The following is a 22,617-nucleotide window of genomic DNA, read 5'->3' as shown; positions in this document are numbered from 1 at the left end:
TTTGGGGCAGTGAAACTTCAGGGGTATCCTTTGGAGGTAGGGACCCTGAGGAAGATTTTGCTTTCCTTTTTGAGACCAGGGTCACCCTTCGCCTTCTGTTACTCTTGAACGCAGTCAAGATGGCTAGAGCCACAGTGAGCATCTTGCAACTACAACATTGATACCCTGAAGGAAAGAGCAGGAAAGTCACAGAGTGGCCAATCTTGACATTTTGAGCACCTGAACTAACGCTAGAAACTCTCTATTCCTGGTCTTTGTTCTGTGAGACAAAGAAACCTGTATTTGTTCAAGCCACTGATGCTTCATCACTCTGTTCTTTGCAACCAATCTTATTATTTTTTTTTTTTAACGTTTATTTCTTTTTGAGACAGAGAGAGAGACAGAGCATGAACGGGGAGGGGCAGAGAGAGAGGGAGACACAGAATCCGAAGCAGGCTCCAGGCTCTGAGCCATCAGCCCAGAGCCCGACGCGGGGCTCAAACTCACGGACCGTGAGATCATGACGTGAGCTGAAGTCGGACGCTTAACTGACTGAGCCACCCAGGCGCCCCTCTTATTCTTAATTGATGGGGAATTATGCTGACATGGCCAGTCCCAGGCCTGGAGCTGGACCAGAGGCCACAGAGTTCATAGAGGGACTGAGAAAGTTCCAGACAGCAGAGAATGAAGCTAAGGACTGGATTCCTTCCCACCTTCGGTACAGGCGGCTTGTGCCTGGGACAGACTCCTCGGTCCCATAGGTTTCAGGAGATACCTGGGCTCCTGGCTGCATCTGGCTCTGGTTAGAAAGGTCACTAGGGTAGCCTTGTGTCCATCTATAGGAAACCAGAGTAGCAACCAACCTGTGCAGCTGCACAGGGCCCCGAGCTTAGAAGGGTCCCAGGCTTGATTTAATGGATTACTGACACCACCATTAAATTCTTGATTTTTTCAACCAAGGCCCCTTATTTTCACTTTGCACTGTTGCCCACAAATGATGTAGCCAGTCCTGCCTCCATTTATGAACTTTGTGACTTCAGGCCATGTCTTGGCTTCTCTGAGCCTCAGTGTCCTCGTCTGTAAAATGAGAATAATGAAAATTGCTCGGCGGGGTTGTCGGGAGGGCTACATGAGGGGTCATGAGCAAAGCAGCCCCACTGTGCGCACTCTGTTCAGCCGCCTTCCCTTGAGTACGTATTTCTGCCCGATTCATAATGAGATTAGCATCTGCATGGCTGAAGTTCACGTTCTCAGAGCCTCATCTAGAGGAGGGCCAGTTAAGCTCTCTGGGGCCCAAGACCCTCTTTATTTCTCCCAGGTGCCTGGGATGGCCCCTTGTCCTTGGTGGGCACTAGGAAAGGTTTGGTGAATGTACAAATACTACTCTTGAAGCTCCTAGAACTCTCTCAAAGCCCACTTCTCCTCGTGAGTGTGAATTTAGGGAACAGCATATTTTAATAGCAGTATAATAAGGAGGGCGTGTTCAACATTTTGGAGACTCAAAAATGGCCATCCCAGCTTACCTAATCTAAGAACAACCAAAATCTCCCCGCCACCCACGCTGAGCTTCCAGTGTGGAATGAGACAAGAGCGAGGGCATCACACAGGGGGACTCAGCTGGAGCCAGGATGAGGGCTCTCCCGGGGCCAAGGTGAAGTCCCCCGTGACAGCAGTAAAGGTCTTTTTCAATAAGCCAGTCTCAGCAGCCTGCTCTCGTTTCCCTTCGGATTGAATTCTGTCGCATTGTAATGCCTGATGATGAAGGGAAACCTGCTTACCATGCAGTAAAGTCGACACCTAGACCGAGTGTGGTTTACAAGAAATCAGGCTGTGAAAATGAGTGGTATCGACAAACTAGTTAGAAGAGAGAAGAGTTTTGGATAGAGCCAACTCATTTTTGTTGTTGTTTTTCTAAGAAAAACTACCTTAAAAAACCCATACGTCTCAAAGTTTCAAGCCTTTAAAGAAGCAACAGCTTACATAGCTAATGCAATAGTAGTTAATGCAGCTAATATAATAAAGAACCACGGCTGACTGAGTTCTCACTGCTTCTGCCTTTCCCGCAGCACCGCGAGGTAGACGTGTTGATCTTACCCACTACGTATTAAGTAAATTGAGGTTTAAGAGGACAAGTAACTCGCTCAAGGGCATTGAGCTGGCAAGCCCAAGCTGACTTGTGTGTAAAGTGCATTGATCTCAGGTGTGCAGCTTGGTGAATTTTCAGTCTGCGTGACCCAGTAACCACCACTCCGATCAAGACGGTGGACGCTTCCTGCGTCCTGGGAACGTCTTTCAAGCCCCTTCTCAGTCAGTCCCCCTGCCTGTACCCGCCTCCAGGTAACCCTTTTCCTGACATCTGGCAGATAGTTCGAGACAAAACAATCTTGCTTGTCCCTTCCTCCTCTCTCTCAGGTCTGTGAATAAATCACACACACACACACACACATACACACACACACACACACACACACACACGTCTTTAAGGTTTTCCCTTCACCATCAGACACTACAATGTAACCGAAGGGAAACGAGAGCACAAACTCGCTTATTGAAAAAGACCTATTTAGTGTAGCAATTTCCTTGTATTTTTTTGTTCAGGACATGAGAACCATATCTCACGATCCCCTCTCCTTGTGATAGGGATGCCCTTCTTTCCGGCTGAGGTCCAGGCCCACCCTCAGCATTAACAAGACCCAGGGCAAGGGTCAGATAGAGGCTCACAAGCCGTTTAGATAGATGTTTCAGAGTTACATACTAAGCCAGAGACTGTTAAATAAAATACGTGTTTTCGGGGCACCTGGGTGGCTCAGTCGGTTAGGCGTCCGACTTCGGCTCAGGTCACGATCTCGCGGTCCGTGAGTTCGAGCCCCGCGTCGGGCTCTGTGCTGACAGCTCAGAGCCTGGAGCCTATTTCAGATTCTGTGTCTCCCTCTCTCTCTGACCCTCCCCTGTTCATGCTCTCTCTCTGTCTCAAAAATAAATACACGTTAAAAAAAATTAAAAAAATAAATTAAAAAAATAAATAAATAAAATAAAATACGTCTTTTCTTCCTATCTTAATAGATAAACACCTTCACAACAGATCAGAAGGCCAGCCTTAAATTTAGAGGGCCCAGACTCCTCAGAGTCCCAGAACGTGGTGGTGGAGAGAGAGAGTTGGCCATGGGCAGCCCGCCTCTCTTTTCTTCCCATCTCCGTCCCTGTCCCATACCTGATGTACGTCCGTGGCCACCCCGGCCTGTACGTCTTGGCTCTGTCCACGGTCTCCACAAAAAGGAAGCCGGGCCTAGGGGCATGCATACTGGTGGCACGGTGTGCCCTTGGGAGGGTAGAGCTGTAGAAGATAAGCTCTGGATACCCAGGGAGAGGCCTGGAAGGGAAGGTGCAAGCTCCAGGCGGGAACATTCACTTGTGGCTGCAGATTCCTCAGCCCACAGGTGGGACTCGGCCTGAGGAGGGCCAGGAGAGACTTGCGGAGCACAGGGTTTAGGGAGCCATCTTGTCAGGTGTCAGGGTGGTGACTCCACAGAACTGAGATCCTGTGTCTCCATCAAGAGACCATCCTCTTTATTCTCAGATTCACTCTGAAGAGCTCAGTTTGGTTAAACCCGTCTTCAGCGAGCGCTTGCCATATGTCAGGCAATGAGCCACGCACCGCGATGGATGGAACTTGCTCCCAGCTCTCTGGGGCGGCAAGTCTAGTGGGAGAGCCCGGCAGTTAGCAGTTTTGCATCACAATAGGAACACACACTTTCAGGGAAGGGCTTCTGGAAGGGGATGACATCTGAGCCGTCTTGAAGGGTGAGGAAGTACTCACCAGACAAGGAAGTGGGGGAGGGTATTCTGGGGAGGGAGAACGGCATGAGTTAAGAATGGTCTATCTAGTGAGTGTGGAAGGGTTTGAGGGGTGGGATGGGGAGTGTCAGGAGAGGCCAGCGTAGGCTCTACCAGGAGCACGGACTATTCCTCCAGGCCCTGGGGGAGCGGTGGAGGCTTAGAGCAGCAACGGGACAAGGACACATTGACAATTTGTCCGTGTAGTGACATGACTGGCGCGCCTATGGAGACCATGAAATTGAGTAGAAGATAATCCGGGCAGGAGTTAATGAGGTCCGCTTATTCATTGATTCGATAGATACCTACTGAGCCCTATGATACGCCAGGCATTGTTGTATACTGGGGGTACCACAGGGGGCAAGGCAGAAAAAGTCCCTGTTCTCAAGGGGTTTACAGTATAATGAGAAGGCAAGGACACTGTGGATACATAAAGAAATAAATACTTCAAATTATTTCTACAGATGCAAGTGCTATGGTTAATGAATATGGGGATAGAGATGATAGAGGGGAGACGGCGGGGGGGGGGGGCGGAAAGATGGAGTAGCTCATTTGTACATGTGTTTGTTCATCCAGAATGGATGTGTGGATGTATGGATGTATGTATTAAAGCTTATTTATTTGAGAGAGAGAGAGAGAGAGAGAGAGAGAGAGCGTGCACATGCGTGCAAGCTAGGGAGGGGCAGAGAGAGAGGGAAGGAGAGCATCCCAAGCAGGCTCCGCATCGTCAGCACGGAGCCCAGTGCAGGGCTTGAACTCATGAACTATGAGATCGTGACCTGAGCCAAAGTCCGACACTTAACCTACTGAGCCACCCAGGCGCCCCTAGAATGTATTCATTTACCGAGGACCTCCGAGGGGCAGTAGCACTAACACGGAGAGAGTAAACAGACACGGTCCCTGTTACCACGGCATTTATGTCTCATGGGAGAGCCAGACATGATTCGAATATTCCATCATTGGAGCCTGTACTTTGAAGAAGGAGCATGGGTCGAGTTTAACCAAGGAACCTGAAGGCTTGCTGGGGGGGGGGGGGGGGGGGGGGCAAGGTGAGCGCTATGGCTGAACTGGTGCCAAGCGGCTAGAGAGGCAGGGAAGACAGGCTTGGGGGTGGGGGGGGGGGAACCCCGCCCTGGGCAAGCAAGAGCTCTGCCCTGCCCAACTTTGTCCAGGAACTTTGCCTTCATTTTTAAGCGAATTATATATTTTTACTATGATAAAATCTTAAAACACAAAATTTGCCATTTTTGCTATTTTAAGTGTACAATCCAGTGGCATTAATTACAGTCATAATGTTGTATGACCACCACCACTATCTTACTTCCAGAACTTTTTTTGCCATTCCAGACAGAAAAGCGTGACCCTTAAGCAATAACTCTCCACTTCCCCTCAGCCCCTGGTAATCTTGAATCTACCTTTTGTCTCTGTCAACTTGCCTATGTGAGATAGTTCGTATGAGTGGAATCATGCGATCTTTGTCCTTTTGTGCCTGGCTTATTGCACTTAGCACCGTGTTTTCAAGGTTCATCCGTGTTGTAGCATGTGTCAGAATTTTATTGATTTTTGTAGCCGAGTGATATTCCATTGTAGGTACAGACCGTATTTTGCTTATCCATTCATCTGTTGATGGATTCTTGGGTTGTTTCCACCTTTTGGCTATTGCAAATGATGCTGCTGTGAACATTAGGGTACAAATACCTGTTTGAGCCCATTTTCAACTCTTTGACATGGAATTGCGGGGCCACACGGTAATTCTGTATTAAATGTCGCAAGGGACCTCCGTACAAAAAACTCCTGTTTTTTTGGTTTTTGTTTTTTGTTTTTTACAGGAGCTGCACCATTTCACATTCTCACCAACAGTGTGCAAGGTTTCTGGTTTCTCCACATCCTTGGCCAACACTTGTGACTTTCCAATGCCTTTGCCTTTACCCTAAGAGCATCACATCTAAATCCTCTCTGAAAACCTTCTCTGACCTCACGTTGGGCAGGCAGTCTGAGGAGTCCTCACTTATGGTAGGACTTTGATGAGGATGCTTTCCAGTTGAAAGAATTCCAGGGAATACTGCTCAGCATCTCGATTACCAACGTCAGCTAGAAGGCAGGGATGGAGATGGGAGGAAACTGGGAAAGAAAACTGGGTAAGAGTTGGACACTGGTGGAGAATTTGCGGCCTCTCCCATGAGTCAAGTAGGTCTTGTGAGGGTCCTTTTAATCTCTTTATCGTGATGCCACTCCCCTAACAGTCCCTCAGTAAATAAATATATCTTCATAGCCAGAACCCAACAAATAGACACTTGAATGAGTGGGCCGCTCCTATTTCCTTTTCTCCCTCACCTCTTATCTGTAGTGCCTTTTGAAGAGCCAGCAAGGGTTCTACTCCCTCAGGGGCCCTCAGGCTCCTGTCCAGTGGACCCTACCAACCTTCTTGGGTCTTTTCTGGTCTTTTCTGGCACTGAACCACTGCCTGCCTTGATAGTTATTCAACACGCTGCTCACAGCGATGCTAGAAATTAGAGAAGAATAGGCAGGTTGCCTTGAGTCCCTTTTAGGGCTAAGCAAACAAATAAAAGAAGGAGGAAGGGGTAACTTATCCAAATAACACTCTCCACCCACATTGTGATATAAAGATCGCAGTGCACTTTGCTAGCTATTTTCTCACCTGAGCCTCACCATAAGCCACTGAAGTTGGCAGGGTGAGTGCTGTTTGCAGGAGGACAGATTCGGAAAGGACAGGTGACCTGCTGAAGGTCAGAGCGGAAGTGGCAGGGACGGGTGGGACTCCATGCCCAGTGCCCGCTCCCCCCACCCCGGCCCAGCGCAGTCCGTGACTCACCCCTGCCTTGCTGCCCCCGCACCTGCTCAGGGCCCCAAGGAAAAGCTCAGCCAGGCTTTTAATAATCAATCAAGAATTTCCCTGAGGCGTCTGCACAGACTTTTGGCTAGTCTTCTCAGAAGCTGTTCTTGCAAAATGCTTTCTTATTTTTTCGCCCAATCAGAACTGAGGTCAAAAAAAAAAAGCCCTTCCATTCTCTTTTTCTGCACCAGCCAGCCTGGCAAAGCCGATTTCATTCCTGAAATTCAAATTGGAAGCCGCCTTCTGTTCTCATTAGTTTGGGTTGTAGCAGTCATTACATTCTAAACAATTAATCCCCGAATGCCAATTTCTTACTAGAATTATCCTGGACTCAACAACTGGTTTTCTTAGCAGGAAGGCTGAAGCAATTATTCCTGGCTTTTGTAACTAAACATGCTGTGCGTGGCACTTTACAATGTTTTCATCATCATTGAGTTATCAACATTTATCTCTATCAGGGGAAAGAAAAGGCTGTCCAATTGTGAAGGCCCAGCGATCACACAGACCTGTTTACTGACATCCGCAGGCTCCCTGGGGCTTCTTCCCTTTGCTTGGAAAAGAGGGAAGAAGTCCCCCAGGCCCCAGGCCCTACCTGTTCTCAGACTGGGGGGTGTCTGCGAAGTAATAGAAAACCAAGGGGAAGAGGCGGTGGAGGGGTCTCAGGCTAGACAGTGTCTTCGGCCATATGGGAGGAGTCTTTGGGGCACAAAACCTTCCTTCCAAAGCTGGGCTCCCAGAGTCAGCAGGAATCTGGGACTCTGGTGGAGTCTATGGGATTTCTCTTTCCTTCCATCGGGGAAGGCAGGGCTGCTCTGAGTGGGAGACTCTGGGGTAGCTGGCAGTTGAACTCACCCTGGGCTGGGAAAGGCCAGCTTACCTTCTCGTGCATTTACCCAAACTTAGGCCTTCCGGCAAGGTGGCATAATAGGAGACACACGACCAGCTCTGGGACCGGGCGCCTGTGTTCATGAGCCTGGCCTCATTGGTCCCTGCTGTGAGCTTGTGAGCACATTGCTTACCCTCTCTGTGCCTCCTTCCTCACCTGTAAAGTAGTGACAAAGATTGCTCTATTTTACAGGGTTATGTTGGAGATTGTGTTAGTATTTGTAATTAGAATAGTGTGCCTGGCACATAGTAAGTGCTTTACAAGTAGGTGTTTAAAAACAAATAAGCAAGAACTTCCCTTAAGAATTGAACGGGTTTTAATGTTCTTTCATCCCCTTTAGGCCTGAGAGCCCACAAGACAGCATAAAGACAGAAAGAGAAAGCTTGGTCCCCCATCCCTCAAGCCACAAAAACCCCTGATTCACTTGAGTATACCGGCAATCAAACCTCACACCCGTGTTCTTTTCAAAGTCAACCTGTGGCGCCGCGGTGGTAGGGACTGTCCCAGGTCTCAAAAAGCGGAACCTGAAACATTTCCCAGCAGCACATAGAGAACTAATCTTCAGATGATCAACCCCTAACCAGGTAAAGTTGGGGCAGTTGTAATACAGTAGATGGAAGCCAGAACCCATGAGATTCCTCTCTCCTTTTACTGTATCACCGTCGGGACCTATGGACCGTGCATGCCCCCCGCCCCAACCCCCTCAACGTCTGGTAATGACGACACCATCACCAATGGCAATAATAGTAGCTGGCACCTGTGTAACATTCACTCTGTGCCAAGCACTTCATCATATTAACTCATTTAGTCCTTACGGCAACCCTACAATGCAGGTACTATTGTTATTCCCATTTTACAGGTGGGAAAACTGAGGTATAAGATAAACTAAGTTAGAAGTCCAAAGTCACAGGGCTGATAGCTGTGGAGACAGTCATTGAACCCAGGTAGTGTGGCTCCGGAGTGCATCACTTAGCATCATACTACATTTTCCTGTATCATCGACCTCAACCATGAGCCTAGATCCAGCCCAGGCTCAGAAACCCAATCCTATCCTTAGGCAGGAAGGATCTGGGAGGTTGGACCAGGTCTCACTGTTTGTCTAGCTCTGGCCTTATGACTGCCCTCTTCATACTGAGTTCATAGCGTAGAGCAGGCTTCAGGATACAGGCTCTATCTTTTTTTAAGAATATTTTATTTTTGAGAGAGAGTGTGAGTGGGGGAGGCGCAGAGAGAGAGAGGGACAGAGGATCCGCAGCAGGCTCCGCGCTGACAGCAGAGAGCCCGACGCGGGGCTCGAACTCACGAACCACGAGATCATGACCTGAGCCGAAGTTGGACGCTCAACCGACTGAGCCACCCAGGCGCCCATCTTGAATCTCTGTCTTGGTAACACTCTCAGTTCTCCTGCTTCCTTGCCTTGTTCTTACCATCCTGAGCCTTCTACTTATTAATTAGACCTACATTTACTAAGCACCTACTATGTGCCATTCATTCATTTATGCTAAGGCTGAGGACATGGGGCTCACCATCTGATAGGGACACAGACATGCAGACAGCTGCATGGAGCGAACGAGTCTGAGGGCTGTGATTAAAATCAGCGCAGCATCCGTGAGATAGATGGAGAAAGCGGTTACCAGGAAAGGCTTCACAGAACAGGTAGCAGGGGCTCCTTCCTGCTGCCACACCCCGCTGATGCCAGCCTGTTGCCTAGAATTCTCGCTGCCTGTCTCTTTGCAGGCTGTCTCTTCATCCCGCCTGCCTGGACATACCCATGTGACCTCAGAGGGTAAGAAAGAATTGCATTTGTCACCTCTATTTTCTAATTGGTTGGAGGAAAATGTGCAGACATCTGCTGTCCCAGCACCTGCTCCAGGCAGGGGGATGGTAGGTTCTAGCGCCCCCTGGACCACCTGGCCATCCTGCTGTTGTGACGCTTGACGTCTGTCTGGAGTCGTGCCCGCCATAACGGCAGCCCCGTCCGTCCCTGGTCTTCCCGACTCCATGTGGAATGAACGTCCTCCCAGCATACCTCCTACTCTAGATCCCTTGGAGAGATCTGGGGCACCTGAGGGGACCCCTCTTACTAATTCATCACCCAGATAACAAAAATTAGATGCAAAAATAAGTCACCTGGTGACTTTGGATAAGTTCAGTGAATCATACCCCATCTTTAAAATTTTCCCTTCCTTGCACGTCAGGGATTTCTTTCCTTCATAATTCCAAATTCTTTCCCATCCCCACAGAGTCCCTTCTCACCCATTAGTCCAATTATGACAGAAGCATTTCCTGGAGACTTTCTTATTTAACGTGGAAAGACAAATGAAGAGAAACAAGCAAGGAAGGAGAAAGGAAGGAAGGAAAGAAGGAGTAGAGGAAGGAAGGAGAGACGGCAGGCAAGGAAAAGAAACCAGTGTTTATAAGGGCACCACTATGTGCTTGGCACTGGTCAAAGTGCTTTTCTGTATATTTGCCACATTTAATCCTCCATTGGCCTTACACTGCCTGCCTTATTTTAAACAAGGAAAACGAAGCTCAGAGTGGTTAAGTCCCTTGCCAAGGGTCACCCAGGAACATTGGAGTTGAAGCCACATCTGACTCCAAAGGCCACGATCCTTATAATTTCTGCCACTCACTCTGAACGGGTACAATGGGTACAAATCATACAACGAACCCGCGTGCGTTCACCGTCTTCCTTCCAGTTTATTTCCCCTGTCACCGCACCCTGTGGTTCTAAACTGCCTCAAACCTCCTTTGAAAAGAGGCAGCATGTAGATGGGGACAATGAGGAAGGGCCAACCTCTAGCCAAGGTCACTTTGAAGGGAGGCACAGAGCAAGTGTCACCGTCTCACCTGACAGATGGAGAAGCCAAGGTGAAATGACTTGCTCAAGACCCGGTGGGACCGAAGCCAGGCTCTCGGTTCTGAGAAAACCTCCTCAGCCAAGGATTCTCAAGAAGTGGGTGGTAAGTGGCTGAGAGCTCGCTTTCCCGCCTCTGATTTCTCTCGGATTCTTGGAGAGCCTCGTGAATCTGGCACGTGCTTCAGTAAGCGCGCCGAGAAGGGTCCAGCTGGCATTTATTTAATTACCATAAACAGATGTATCACTTTGGCTTCAGTGAGGTTGGTTCTTGATGTGCTCATCAGCCCTCCTGCTTACGGGGAGGCCGGGCGGGCACGGGGGTGGCACAGGGGGCCCGGGGCGCCAGCCACCCCCCACCCCCACCCCGAGGGGCGCTGGGAGGAGCAGGTGTCACGGGGGCTGGATGGTCATGGCACTGGTGCCAGGGGCACTTTCCTCACAGACGCGCCATCATCCCTTCCACGTCAGGGTCCCCCGTGAGCCCTGTGTGGCTCTCCGGGACTGTCCCCAGATGTCAGGGCTGCTGGAGGAGGCGCCTGGGATTTACTTTGGTGATCTGCCCTCGGCAGCTCCCGGCTGAGCGTTTTGCTCCCGCCCTCCAAAGTCAGTGTAAACACTCCTCTGCATTTCTCCAGCTTGCACACTGGACACAAAGCTCGTCCACGTCGTTCCACTTTTCCTCTGACAAGCTCACCTCGCAGACGGATGCCTCCCTCCCTCCCTCAGTTCTTCCCACAGCCGTTTGGGAAAGAGAAAACGTTTGAAAGGAATTAGGGGGAAGGTTTACCAGAGATCCAGGTGGACGCTGAGTTAGATTAGGTAGAAAATGGTCATCGATATTTCATTTCTCGTTGATTTTAGAAAAAAAAAATTAGCAATCAATGTAGCTGCCGACTCAGACATCCCTTCGCCTGACAACACCTGTAACCAATTATTTATTTACGTATATCGAAGTAAAACTGGCAGATAACATTATATTGGCTTCAGGTGCACAACATAGTAATTCGGTATTTGTATACACTGCAGGGTGATTGCCACAATGAGCCCAGTAACGTCTGTCCCCACACAATTGACCCCGATCACCCTTTCGCCCGCCCCCTCCCTTCTGGTAACCACCAGTCTGTTCTTTGCGTCCGGGAGTTTTGTTTTGTTTTGTTTTGTTTTTTAGATTCCACATATAAGTAACATCGTACGACATCTGTCTTTCTCTGTCTGATTTATTTCATTTAGCATGAGGCCCTCAGAGCACATCCATGTTTTCACAAATGACAAGATTTCCCTCTTTTTTTTATGACTGGGTAATATTCCATTGTGTGATATATATCTATCTCTATATCTGTCTAAAGATATGTAGATATATATCACATTTTCTTTATCTACTCTTCCGTTGATGGGTACTTAGGCTGTTTCCTTATCTTGGCTATTGTAAATAATGCTGCGGTGAACAGAGGAGCCCATATATCTGTTTGAATGAGGGTTTTCATTTTCTTCAGATAAATACCCAGAAGTGGAATAGCCGGGTCAGGTAGTAGATGTACTTTTAATTTTTTTAAGATTTTTTTTTTCTTATTGATTTATTTGAGAAAGAGAGAGAGCGCGCGAGCAAAGGGCAGAGAGAGGGAGAGACGGAGAAAATCTTAAGCAGACTGTGCATTCAGCACAGAGACTGATGCGGGGTTCGATCTCACAACCCTGAGATCATGACCTGAGTCGAAATCAAGAGTCTGTTGCTTAACCGACTGAGCCATCCGGGTGCCCCTGCTTTTAATTTTTTGAGACACTTCCATACTATCTTCCATAGTGGCTGTACTAATTTACATTCCCACCAATAGTACACAGATGTTCCTTTTTCACCATATCCTTGCCAACGCTTGTTATTACTTGTCTTTTTGATAATAGCTGTTCCGACAGGTGTGAGATCGTATCTCGTTGTGGTTTTGGTTTGTGCGATGAGTGATGTGGAACATTTATTTGTGAGCCTGTCTTCTTTAGAACAATGTCTGTTTAGATCCTCTCCCCATTTTTGAATTGGATTTGTTGTTATTTTTTCTGAGTCAAGTTCTTTATATGTTTGGATGTTAACCCCTCATCAGATGTATGTTTTGCAAATATTTTCTCCCCTTCAGGAGGTTGCCTTTTCTTTTCTTTTTCCTTTTTTCTTTGTCTTTTTTTTTCTTTTTGCCAGTTTCCTTTGCTATGTACCCATTTTTAAACAAAAGTGGTCACGGAGCACAGATTTCCTTTTATGCAGGGTAATTTGGAGTTGAGCGTGTAGGTAAAGTCGTTGCCAAGTTTCCCCTGAAGCATCTTATGCAAATCATAGTTTTTATTGAGCCTGAATTTGGAGGGCTATGCTCTTTGTAGAAGTTTCCAGACAAGCAATTGTGTTATCAAGAGGGAGACACAGCTTTAGATAGAGGTTAAAAGCACCGGCTAACCTGTACTGCTCATTGAACGCATCCTTGGACAGGTTACTTAATCTCTCTGTGCCTTAGTTTCCTCTTGTGTGAATTGGGGATACACTGATGGCATTGTTCTGAGGATGGTACAGGCAGTTCAGGTAAATCACTTGGCACAGCAGTTGGCAGTTTGTAAGTGCTCAATAAACATCAGCCAATAATAATAATTTTAAAAAGCACGAGCGTATCCATAGTCTCAACTTGGGTTCTCCAAAAATAGAGCCTGAGAGAAAGATTTGGATGCAGGAGTTTATTTGGAAGGTGGTTCCAGGAAGCAGGAGGGAGGAGGAAAGTCACTGCTGTAGGCCACAGGGGCTTGATTCTACCAGGCGGCACAGAGAAGCCTGGAGAATGCCTCCCAGGACCGCCCGCCAAGAGCTGGGGCAGCTACGTGTGTGTTTGACGTATATACATAAGGGTGAATAAGACAGGATCCCACCTCGGCGTTTCTAAATGAAATCTAGTCCACTCGGTCCTCGTCCTCTGGCTCGGTTGTTGTGAAAAGAGAGCATTAATGGACGACAAGTCAAGAAGTGCTTAAAAGCACAGGATTTGAGTTTAAGAAGGCTCCACCCCAGTGAACAAGCTCTTCCAGTGTTTTCTGCTTTGTTATTCTGTAGCACAGAGGAGGAGAATCGCGGACCATTTCCCGGCGAGAACTAAACGCACAGCATTTCCCACAGTTCCTGGACATAGCATGCCTTCCACAAATGGCAGCCACCGTGTGGCTGTCATTGTCATTATTGTTATCACTGTGTGCGTACCCGACAGCGGAAAACAATTGTCTGATGGTTGCAGGATGTGTAGCTGGCTTAGCTTCGTGCAAGTCATAATACACCCCGGACTTACAGAAAGGAAACCCGAGGTTCCGGGTGGCTACTTGCGTTGGCCTTCCTGGCACATCTTTGGTGACGTCGTAGGAGTTAGATCTGGGGGGCCCTGGTGTCTGGCTGCAAAGCTGAGCAGATGATGAGACTGACTGGCCAGTCTCACAAAATCTGTTATTGACCTGCATGCGGTTCTGCCTTCCTAATGCCCAGCGAACCCCCTCTTCCCTTTCCAAATGTGGTCTGTAATGGCCTTGCTCCTCCATAGAAGACATTCTCCAGTCTTGTGATGAGAGGCCCAGCCTTGCTCCTTCCCCAGGCCACTCTCTCCTAGCTGGAGTTCCTGGGGCCTCGGCTGGAGACAGCCCTGCAGCACACAGCTCCCTCCTCATCACAAATTTGTGATTAAAAATACATTAAAGGACCGAGAAATTATTAAGAGAGTCAAACTGACATTTCCGGTTAGATCACAATTCTCACTTAGCCCCAAGGACCCTGTTCGATGGCTAAAAACATTAGGCTGGTTTCGGATCTGCTTTCTGAGGGCATTTTCACCTGGGGCCCCGGGGGTAAGATGCAAATGTAGCTTTTTGTACCAGACCTTGATCCGTCTACTGTCTGAAAGTCTGGGGTTATTGCTTCGTGGCTTTGGTGAAGCCATTTGGAGGCTCATCTTCCGTCTGCTGTGTATTTGAGCCAGTACCAGAGACCCAAGGAACATTGACCTTTTTAATGCCCCACTGTCGCCTGGCTGGTTTACACCTGGCACCTTGTCCTGAGGACAAGGACCCCCTGGGAAGACATCCAGCATTGCCACAGGGTCCTATTATTAGAGAGGCAGTGTCCTTAACCAGCGCTCTCCTCCTCCAGCAGCGTGGGGTCACAGAGCAGTGGGCTGTGCCCGTCATCAGCTCTGACCTTGGGCAAGTCCCTTCATCCCTTTATCATCCTTGTTTCTCAGACCAGGACCTGAAACTACAGCATCACTCTGGCTCTCTTATCTTGAACAGACTGTGCTTCAAAATCTTGGCCACTGGACAGACAGGTCATGTTACTGCTGCCCCCTCCCTCCGTTCATTTGGAGGAAGAGGAGTTCGGTCACCCACACAAGTTGGGCAAGAGAAGCTTGCTCACCTCTTGTGCCCCGAGTAATATCCCTACGGGACACAGCTTAAGAGTAATGATGGCTCCCTTGGGGCGCGTGGGTGGCTCACTCGGTTGAGCGTCCCACTTCGGCTCAGGTCATGATCCCACGGTCTGTGGGTTCGAGCCCCGTGTCGGGCTCTGTGCTGACAGCTCGGAGCCTGCTTCGGATTCTGTGTCTCCCTCTCTCTCTGCCCCTCCCCTGCTCATGCTCTGTCTGTGTCTCTCAAAAATAAATAAATGTTAAAAAAATTTTTTTAGGGGCGCCTGGGTGGCTCAGTCAGTTAAGCGGCCGACTTCAGCTCAGGTCATGATCTCGCGGTCCGTGAGTTCGAGCCCCACGTCAGGCTCTGTGCTGACAGCTCAGAGCCTGGAGCCTACTTCAGATTCTGTGTCTCCCTCTCTCTGACCCTCCCCCGTTCATGCTCTTCCTCTCCCTGTCTCAAAAATAAATAAAACGTTTTAAAAAAAAATTATTAAAAAAAAATTTTTTTTAAAGAGTAACGGTAGCTCCCATTGATGGAGTATTTACTATGGGCTAGGTGCTGTGCTAAGCACTTGACGTACGTGACATTATTCCATCCTTGCAACAATCATTTTACAGGTGAGGAAATTCAGGCTCGGGGAGGCCAGAGAAATTAGTCAAGGAACAACAGAAGAACAGCACTGGATACAAACCCAGATCTGTCTGTACTTTAAGGCCTCAACCAGAATGTTGCTCCTTTCTTTCCCAACACTTTCTTTCTCCCTTGACCTCCTTCCTGAGGCTGCAGTGGTCAGTCGCAGATTGGACAGGAGAGACGTGTCTTGTCCATCTCCCTCTTATTCTTTCTTCCGCAGTCCTGGGGGTCGGCTCTCCCCCTCCACTGGGCTTTGCATCCTGTGGTCTTGGACTGCTATTCAGAGACCACGCAGGGTCCCCAGAGGTCGGCATCCTCAGAATTACCATCAATTGTGCGAGTGAGCGTGAGTTGAGTGTGTGTTTAAAATTTTTTTTTAATGTTTATATATTTTTGAGACAGAGAGAGACAGAGCATGAGCGGGGGAGGGGCAGAGAGAGAGGGAGACACAGAATCCGAAGCAGGCTCCGGGCCCTGAGCTGTCAGCACAGAGCCCGACGCGGGCTCGAACTCATGGACCGTGAGATCATGACCTGAGCTGAAGCCAGACACTTCACCGACTGAGCCACCCAGGTGCCCCTGTGAGTGTGTGTTTAGAAACTCAGGCTGGAGGGCAGGAGACCCAGGTCTGTGGACTTGCTTAGTACTTTTAGAAAGTTCTCTGATAACAGTGGGATCCAGGAATTCTTTCCTGGCTCAGAAAGGTCAGAGCATCTCTCTCGCCGCCCCCTCCCTTGCGGGGCAGGGACCCGCAGGGTCCCTGCAGCCTGGACCCAGCCACACCCCCCTTCATCCTTGCCCTGCTGAGAGTGAGGCTGCTTCTCAAAGCAGAGTGAAGCGAAGGGCAGAGAGAAAACGTCCAGTCTCCCAGGGAGCGTGCAGCGTTTGCGCACGGACGTCTCCCCACCCTGCTGAATCTCTCAGTGGTGTCACCCAGCTCGGATCCACACCCTCCAGATCCGATGCCCCTCACACAGCCACTTACCCATGTGCTTACTCAGCTGCTGCTAATGAAAAGACGTCATGCATAAGTCATGAGGGGCAAGTTTCAGGATGGGTGGAGATGGGGACGTATCTGCACGCCTCCTGGCTCTGTGAATGACAGGGCACCCGGCTGATCAGCCCCCGTCCCGTGACAGGCACCTGTGTCCCGAGACCCGGGCCCTGTCCCATTGGATGAACGGCCTCAGGACCCAGGCAGCATCCAGTGTTGTATGGAAGCGATGCCTTAAGGACAAATCTTACTTTAATATAAGGCGAGAAATTGTGCTACTCAAAATTCCCTTCAAGGCCAAGGGCGATTCACGAATACCAAAGAGCAGCAAGCAGGAGGCTTGCAGAGAGGGCGGGAGGGCAGAGAAAGACAGCCCGGTGGGGCTGCAGAGAGTGGACGCGGGCTTCCAAGGAGCTGCTTTCATCGTAATGACCATTGTTGACAGTAACTGCTGCTGTTTACCGACTCTCCTCCGCGGCAGACATTTTCCTCGTAGGCGCTCAGTTCAGCCTCAAGGCCACCCTAGCAGGTGGGCACTGTTTTCTCGGTTTTAAAGATGAGGAAATGGAGCCTCCGGGGGGCTCAAACATTTGTTCAAAGTCACACGTCTACACGTGGCACACTCTGGATTTGACTTCAGGCCTGGCTCCCCCAAAGCCCGTGTTTCCCCGCCCCTCCCCCCCGACACCCACTGCTTCTCCCCGTATTGACCTGGTGGGTGTAAAGGGCTATGCTTTTGACTATGTGTCTCTTTACTACTTGATTTAAAAAACACAATGTGCATGCAGAATGCAGGTTTGGTAAAGGGGGATGATAGGTGCGTGGTGCAACCCGCGGGGTCATACTGCTGGCCCAGGGCTGATGGGGTGCAGGACGGGGGTCCCTGTAATTTTCTGCTCTGACGGCACGCACCTGCACGAGGGACATTTCGTTGGGGGCTAACTTCAAGGCAGCCTGGGACAGCGCAGGGGATATGGGTCTGGGATTAGGAGACGTAACTTAACGCTTCCATTTCTGTCGCCGGATGGGTTGACATTTGCAAAAGTTGTGTAGAGGGTTGAATGGCGGCCCACACGATGACATGTTCACATCCCCTGGAACCTATGAGTATCACTTTACGTGGCAAGAGAGTGAATATGACATGACCCAAAGGTAGGATTGAATTAAGGGTCTCGAGAGGAGAAGCTTATCCCGGATGAACCAGGGAGGCCTTAAATGCAATCCCACATATCCGTGTAAGATAGCCACACAGAGGAGAGGACAGGCGGAGGAGAGAAAGGGACGGTGGGACACCACAGAGGCAGACATTGGAGGGATGTGGCCACAAGCCAAGGAACACATGGAGCCACCAGAAGCTGGATGAGGCAAGGAGCAGAGTCTTCCCTGGCGAGCCTTAGAGTGGGCAGGGTGCTGCTGAAACCTTGATTTTGGACATCTCACCTCCCGAACCGCGAGGGAATGCGTTTCTGTTTAAGCCCCCAGTTTGTGGCAGTGTGTTACAGCAATGCTGGGAAATGGATGTACATCACTTCCCCCTCTCTGGCCTCAGTTTCCTCAACTATAAAATAAGAAGCTTTAGGGGCACCTGGGTGGCTCAGTCGGTTAAGCGTCCAACTCTTGATTTCAGCTCAGGTCACGATCTCACGGTTGGTGAGTTCGAGTCCCACATCTGGCTCTGTGCCGACAGTGGGGAGCCTTCTTGGGATTCTCTCTCCTTCTCTCTCTCTCTCTCTCTCTCTCTCTCTCTCTCTCTGCCCCTCTCCAGCTCATGTGTGCACTCTCGTTCTCTCTCTCTCTCTCAAAATAAATGAACTTTAAAAAAAAGAAGGTTTGACCTTCCATTGCATTCAATGACTCCCTGTCATTCCCTGAGTCCCAGGCCCCTGTGGAGGACAGGTGTCCACTCCCCAGACTGACCCCTTCCGTGTAACAATTAGCATCTAAACAGGTCAACTTTCGCCTTTGAGAAACAGAGCTATTTGATTCAAGATGACTTTCAGGGTAAAATACCTTCACAGACGGTTATTCCCCCCCCCCCCCCTTGTTAATTGCTAGAAAAATACTCTGCCTCACCCTGGGGAAGTCATCCAAATAGCTCTGACCTCTCTGTGGACTTCAGGGAAAGCTCGCAGTACCGGTTTTCTCATTTCTGTCACAGAGTCTGCAGCTCGAGGGGACCGTGGTTAAGAGAGTTACATGAAATCTGCTCTGGCGCCTCTGGATACGTGGGGGACAGAGGTAATCGGCTCACCTCGCCTCGGTGCCAGCTTCGGCCTCCCTGCAACTCCATCACCAGCTCGCCAAATGACTGCTCGGGGCCCCGGGCCTTTACTTACGGGACTCGGGAGCCTCGTTTGCAATCACCATTAACCAGAAAAGCTGCACAGCCGCTCGGTGCCCGTGGAGTTGAGTGTCCTACAATATCCACGGGAAATCAAGGGCTGGAAGAGTCTGCACGGGGAGCTTTTAGAATAAGGCCCAGAGAGCGACCCCCACCAGTTTCAGCTCCTCTCTTATCCTCTCCGAGCCCCTCCAAGGTGCTAATGAACTGTGCGGAGGCACAAGAGAGGCCAGCAAAAGGAAGATGGTGACACTTCCAGAGGATGGGACCCGGGGTTCCTCAGGGGTGGGTTATGTCAACCAGAGCCGGGTAACCCACACTCTGGCTGTTAACCAGTCTTGGCGGAAGCCTTCAAGTGCTTTAAAACAGATATTCAGGATGAACGCTCCAAAGGCCGCCTCTAAATCCCTAAAAACAATGTTCAGGTCTTTAGCTCTCATTCGGCTGCCTGCCGAGCCATGTCAGGCAGAGTTAGGGAAAGCCCCGGGGTGAGAACGGGATTTCCAAAGATTACCCACAAACAGGAGAGGTGATGTCTGGCTTTGCCACACATATCTCCTCGGTCCCCTCCTTTGGTGATCCCCCTCCTCTGCCTTGCAGTCCCCCCCCCCCCTCCCCATCACCTGTCACTCAACACACATTCATCCACACGGGCTCAGGTTGGTCTTAGAATAAAAGGCGTGTGGATGCTTCAAGTAATGGTGCTGAGATGCCCAGATTTTAGATGTAGTGTTAGTCAGGCACTGAAAGCCACGCGCGTGTGTATGTATGTGTGTGTATTTCAGTCTGTAAGCCCAAGGTTAACAGGTTAAAATAAAGAGGTTTAGGACCAGCTAGATGGAGGTATGAGTGGCCTTCCAGGACAAGTGGGGACGTTACACCCTCTGTTCTAGATGCTGGTGAGGGCACTGGGGTATTCAGCAGGGACTTTGGTACTGGCTAGGGCCTTCAGAAGTTTGCCAGAAAGCTCTCTGCTGGTCTTTCCGAAACCAGTTTATCAAGGGCTGTGGTTAAGAGGAGGAAGTCGTCCAGCCAGCCTCAGCTCAGGTACTGTCTGCTTGGAAAGCTCGGAGGACTGGCCCTAGAGGGGCCCTGGCATCTCCAGAGACAGGGCGGGAGAGGGGAAGGCTACCCAGGACAGGGCATTATAGAAGTGGCCAGTGCCAATGGGAGAGGAGCCAGAGCAGAAAGGCTTTCTTGGTTTGAAAACAAGCAAAAAGCACGAGGGCGAAAGGAGTGCCGAGTCAGGACCAGGACCTGGCGCCCTCACCAGGGCCGGCCCGAAGCCTGCTGACCACATTTCTGTAACCTCTGTGAATGAAGACGGAGAGGGCAGCAAGCCAAGAACGCTGGCTTCTTGCTGGTGACCCTTTATAAAGTGGGAAGGAGAAATGTGGGGGCATCATCTGGAATCCTTATATGTGCAAGGAGACAGACACAGGGACACACGGAGTGTCATTTGCGCCCCATGGAGAGGGCGCTGCACCGGATTCTTCTCTGCTTGCCCCTTGCCTAAAGCAGAGGTCCCCCGGGTTCTGATCTCCTGTGTTCCAGTACAGCTACTCTAAATGCCCCCTTTTAATTAGGGTGGGCTTAAGGGGTGTCGTGGCTTTATCCAGGGTGTCTGCATTGCCAGGAAGGCTTCTGCCTCCCACGTAGAAGGAAAGGAATCTGCTTGCTTGAAGGAATCCCAGGTTACGGAGTAATCGCCATAATAAGATTGAGGATGAAGGTGACCTAGGGAAGCATGGTAAATACACGATTTTCTCTGCTCAGTAAGTGAATTTTGATTATAACTCAGCACTTGCCTCAGGTCCTAAAATACTGTTAGCATTCTCTGGAAAGCCTGGGAAGGGACGAAGCGCAAAAAATGCTTCCACAAAGAAAAACACAGGCTTCCCAGCCCTCTTTGTAGCTACACACAACCTAGAAAATTGAAAGCGAGCTTGCAGTCTCTCTGTCCTTGGTCACCATTTCACGTTCCAGCCTGTCATACAAAGTGCACGGAAGCACCACAGATCAATAGCTATTCTGGGTTAACGTTGCCACAGCCCCCCCTTTTTTTTTCCTTTAAAAAAAGAATTTTTTCCTCCGTGTAGATCACAGCTGATTATATCCAAGACATATCTCTGCGGTCTATGGAAATTCATGCTTAGTAGGAGCACCTTTTCTTTGAGGTTTTGTTCACTCACTTTTTAATGTAAGTGAAGCGGCCGGCAGTGCTCAGATCGAACTGTTCCTTCAAAAGCTCTGCAAATGGCTGTTAGCCCCCAGGTTTGCAAAGCAGGTAAAACTTACCTGATGGGCCACCTGGACCTCCATAAAGGTGGTCTGGGCTGTAGAGGTCTTTCTGCCTGGCACAGCCCCTGTGACTCCTGTCTTCTCTGCCGGCCCCCCCCCCCCCCCCCCCCCCCCCGGTGGCATTCACAGCCCTCAACTTGCTTTGTTTAACTCCGGGGATGCTTGTCTGGGCAAAATCCCTAAGTGGTTTTTTTATGGGAAATTAAAAAAGCCAAGTGAGAACGAAAAAGCGAGCCATGGAAAATAGTCTCCCAAAGCATATGTCAGAGATTTTTATGTTACTGCTTATATGGTTTCTAAGTGGGCTAAAGGCTTTGAGTGACAACTTTTAAAGTTCCTACCGGAACCCCCCACATTATGTGCCATAACAATTCTTTTTGGGGGAGAGTGCCACGAGGCACGGCCACCCCTTGTAACTCTTTTTAGCCTCACAGAGCCATGGATATACTCATTCATATGTCCATTTCGAAGGTGGAGAAGGGAAGGCTCAGAGAGGTTGAATCTTTTGAGGGCGCACAGCTGGTCAGAGCTGACCCAGAGCCTCCAACCCTGACTCTGAACTCCTGGGTTTCGGGCAGCAGGACTACTTACTAACCAATGTCCAGGCAGACCTCGCTAAAAAATACACACAGATGCGTCTCACCCCAGCTCACCCCACCCCACCCCAGATCTGAGCGTCTCCTCCCGTCATCAGCTGCAGCCAGCGAACCATATAAATGCAAACTTTGGTCTCAGACACAATTTTTAAAGGCATTAAAATGCAAAACAGAAGTAAACAAAACGTCTTGCCACGGGGAAGTAACTAATGTAAAGTGACAAAATAATGGGAGTTTGAATGCGGTCTCCAAAGTGGCGGTAACGTGGAATTCAGAATCACGTTTTAGTATGTCCGCCATGCACTTGCTTTGCCAAGGATGACTGGCAGTGGACTGTCATTTGTAAAACTAAGCCACGAATGCAAAAGGAGCCAGTGGAACGAGGGGCAGGAGAGCTAGAGCCAGAAAGAGAGAGCATAGGACGGAGAGAGCAAATGCAGGTCATGGAGCTGGTGCTAGTCACAGACTGGGTACTTCCGAGACCTAGTTCCTAGGTCTGTGCACCGTAGCAATCCTGGAGCAGTCCAGCACCCCTCTGCCCAGGACTGGCCGCCTCTACTGCCACAGGCACTCCAGGCAGCTGTCCCTCCTAGGGACTTCCAGGAATCGGGGCGGCGGGAGGGGAGAGGCACCCATCAGTCCTGACCTGCAGGGCCGAGGAGAGTCTGACTCTTTATAGGAGTTTATACAGTGATGAGGGACGAGCAACACTTTCCCTACCCAAGAGCAGTGGTCAGAATGAGAGATCTACCCTGCCAGGCTGTTCCAGCACTCCCCTGCAGACCTGCCCTCCTCCCTGTCACTCAGCCCTGCGCATGGTGAGGTAGACAGGAAAGCAACTCCCAGTGAGTTCATCGTTTATCTTAAAACAGAGCCAAGGTGGCTCGGAGTTTCATATCGGGGACTTCAGCCGAGCCCCCCAC

The 22,617-nt window shown here is 49.8% G+C and overlaps 1 protein-coding gene across 1 annotated transcript in view; it reads right to left on the bottom strand.

Moving 5' to 3' along the window:
- Nucleotides 1-22,617, bottom strand: part of SIAH3 (siah E3 ubiquitin protein ligase family member 3) — a 68,243-nt gene that overhangs the window by 44,508 nt on the left and 1,118 nt on the right. The gene's annotated exons all lie outside the window — the stretch shown is intronic.

This window comes from Panthera leo, chromosome A1 (assembly GCF_018350215.1).
Source record: "Panthera leo isolate Ple1 chromosome A1, P.leo_Ple1_pat1.1, whole genome shotgun sequence".
In the NCBI taxonomy this organism is placed as follows: domain Eukaryota; kingdom Metazoa; phylum Chordata; class Mammalia; order Carnivora; family Felidae; genus Panthera; species Panthera leo.
This window is presented reverse-complemented; position numbering and strand designations above follow the sequence as displayed.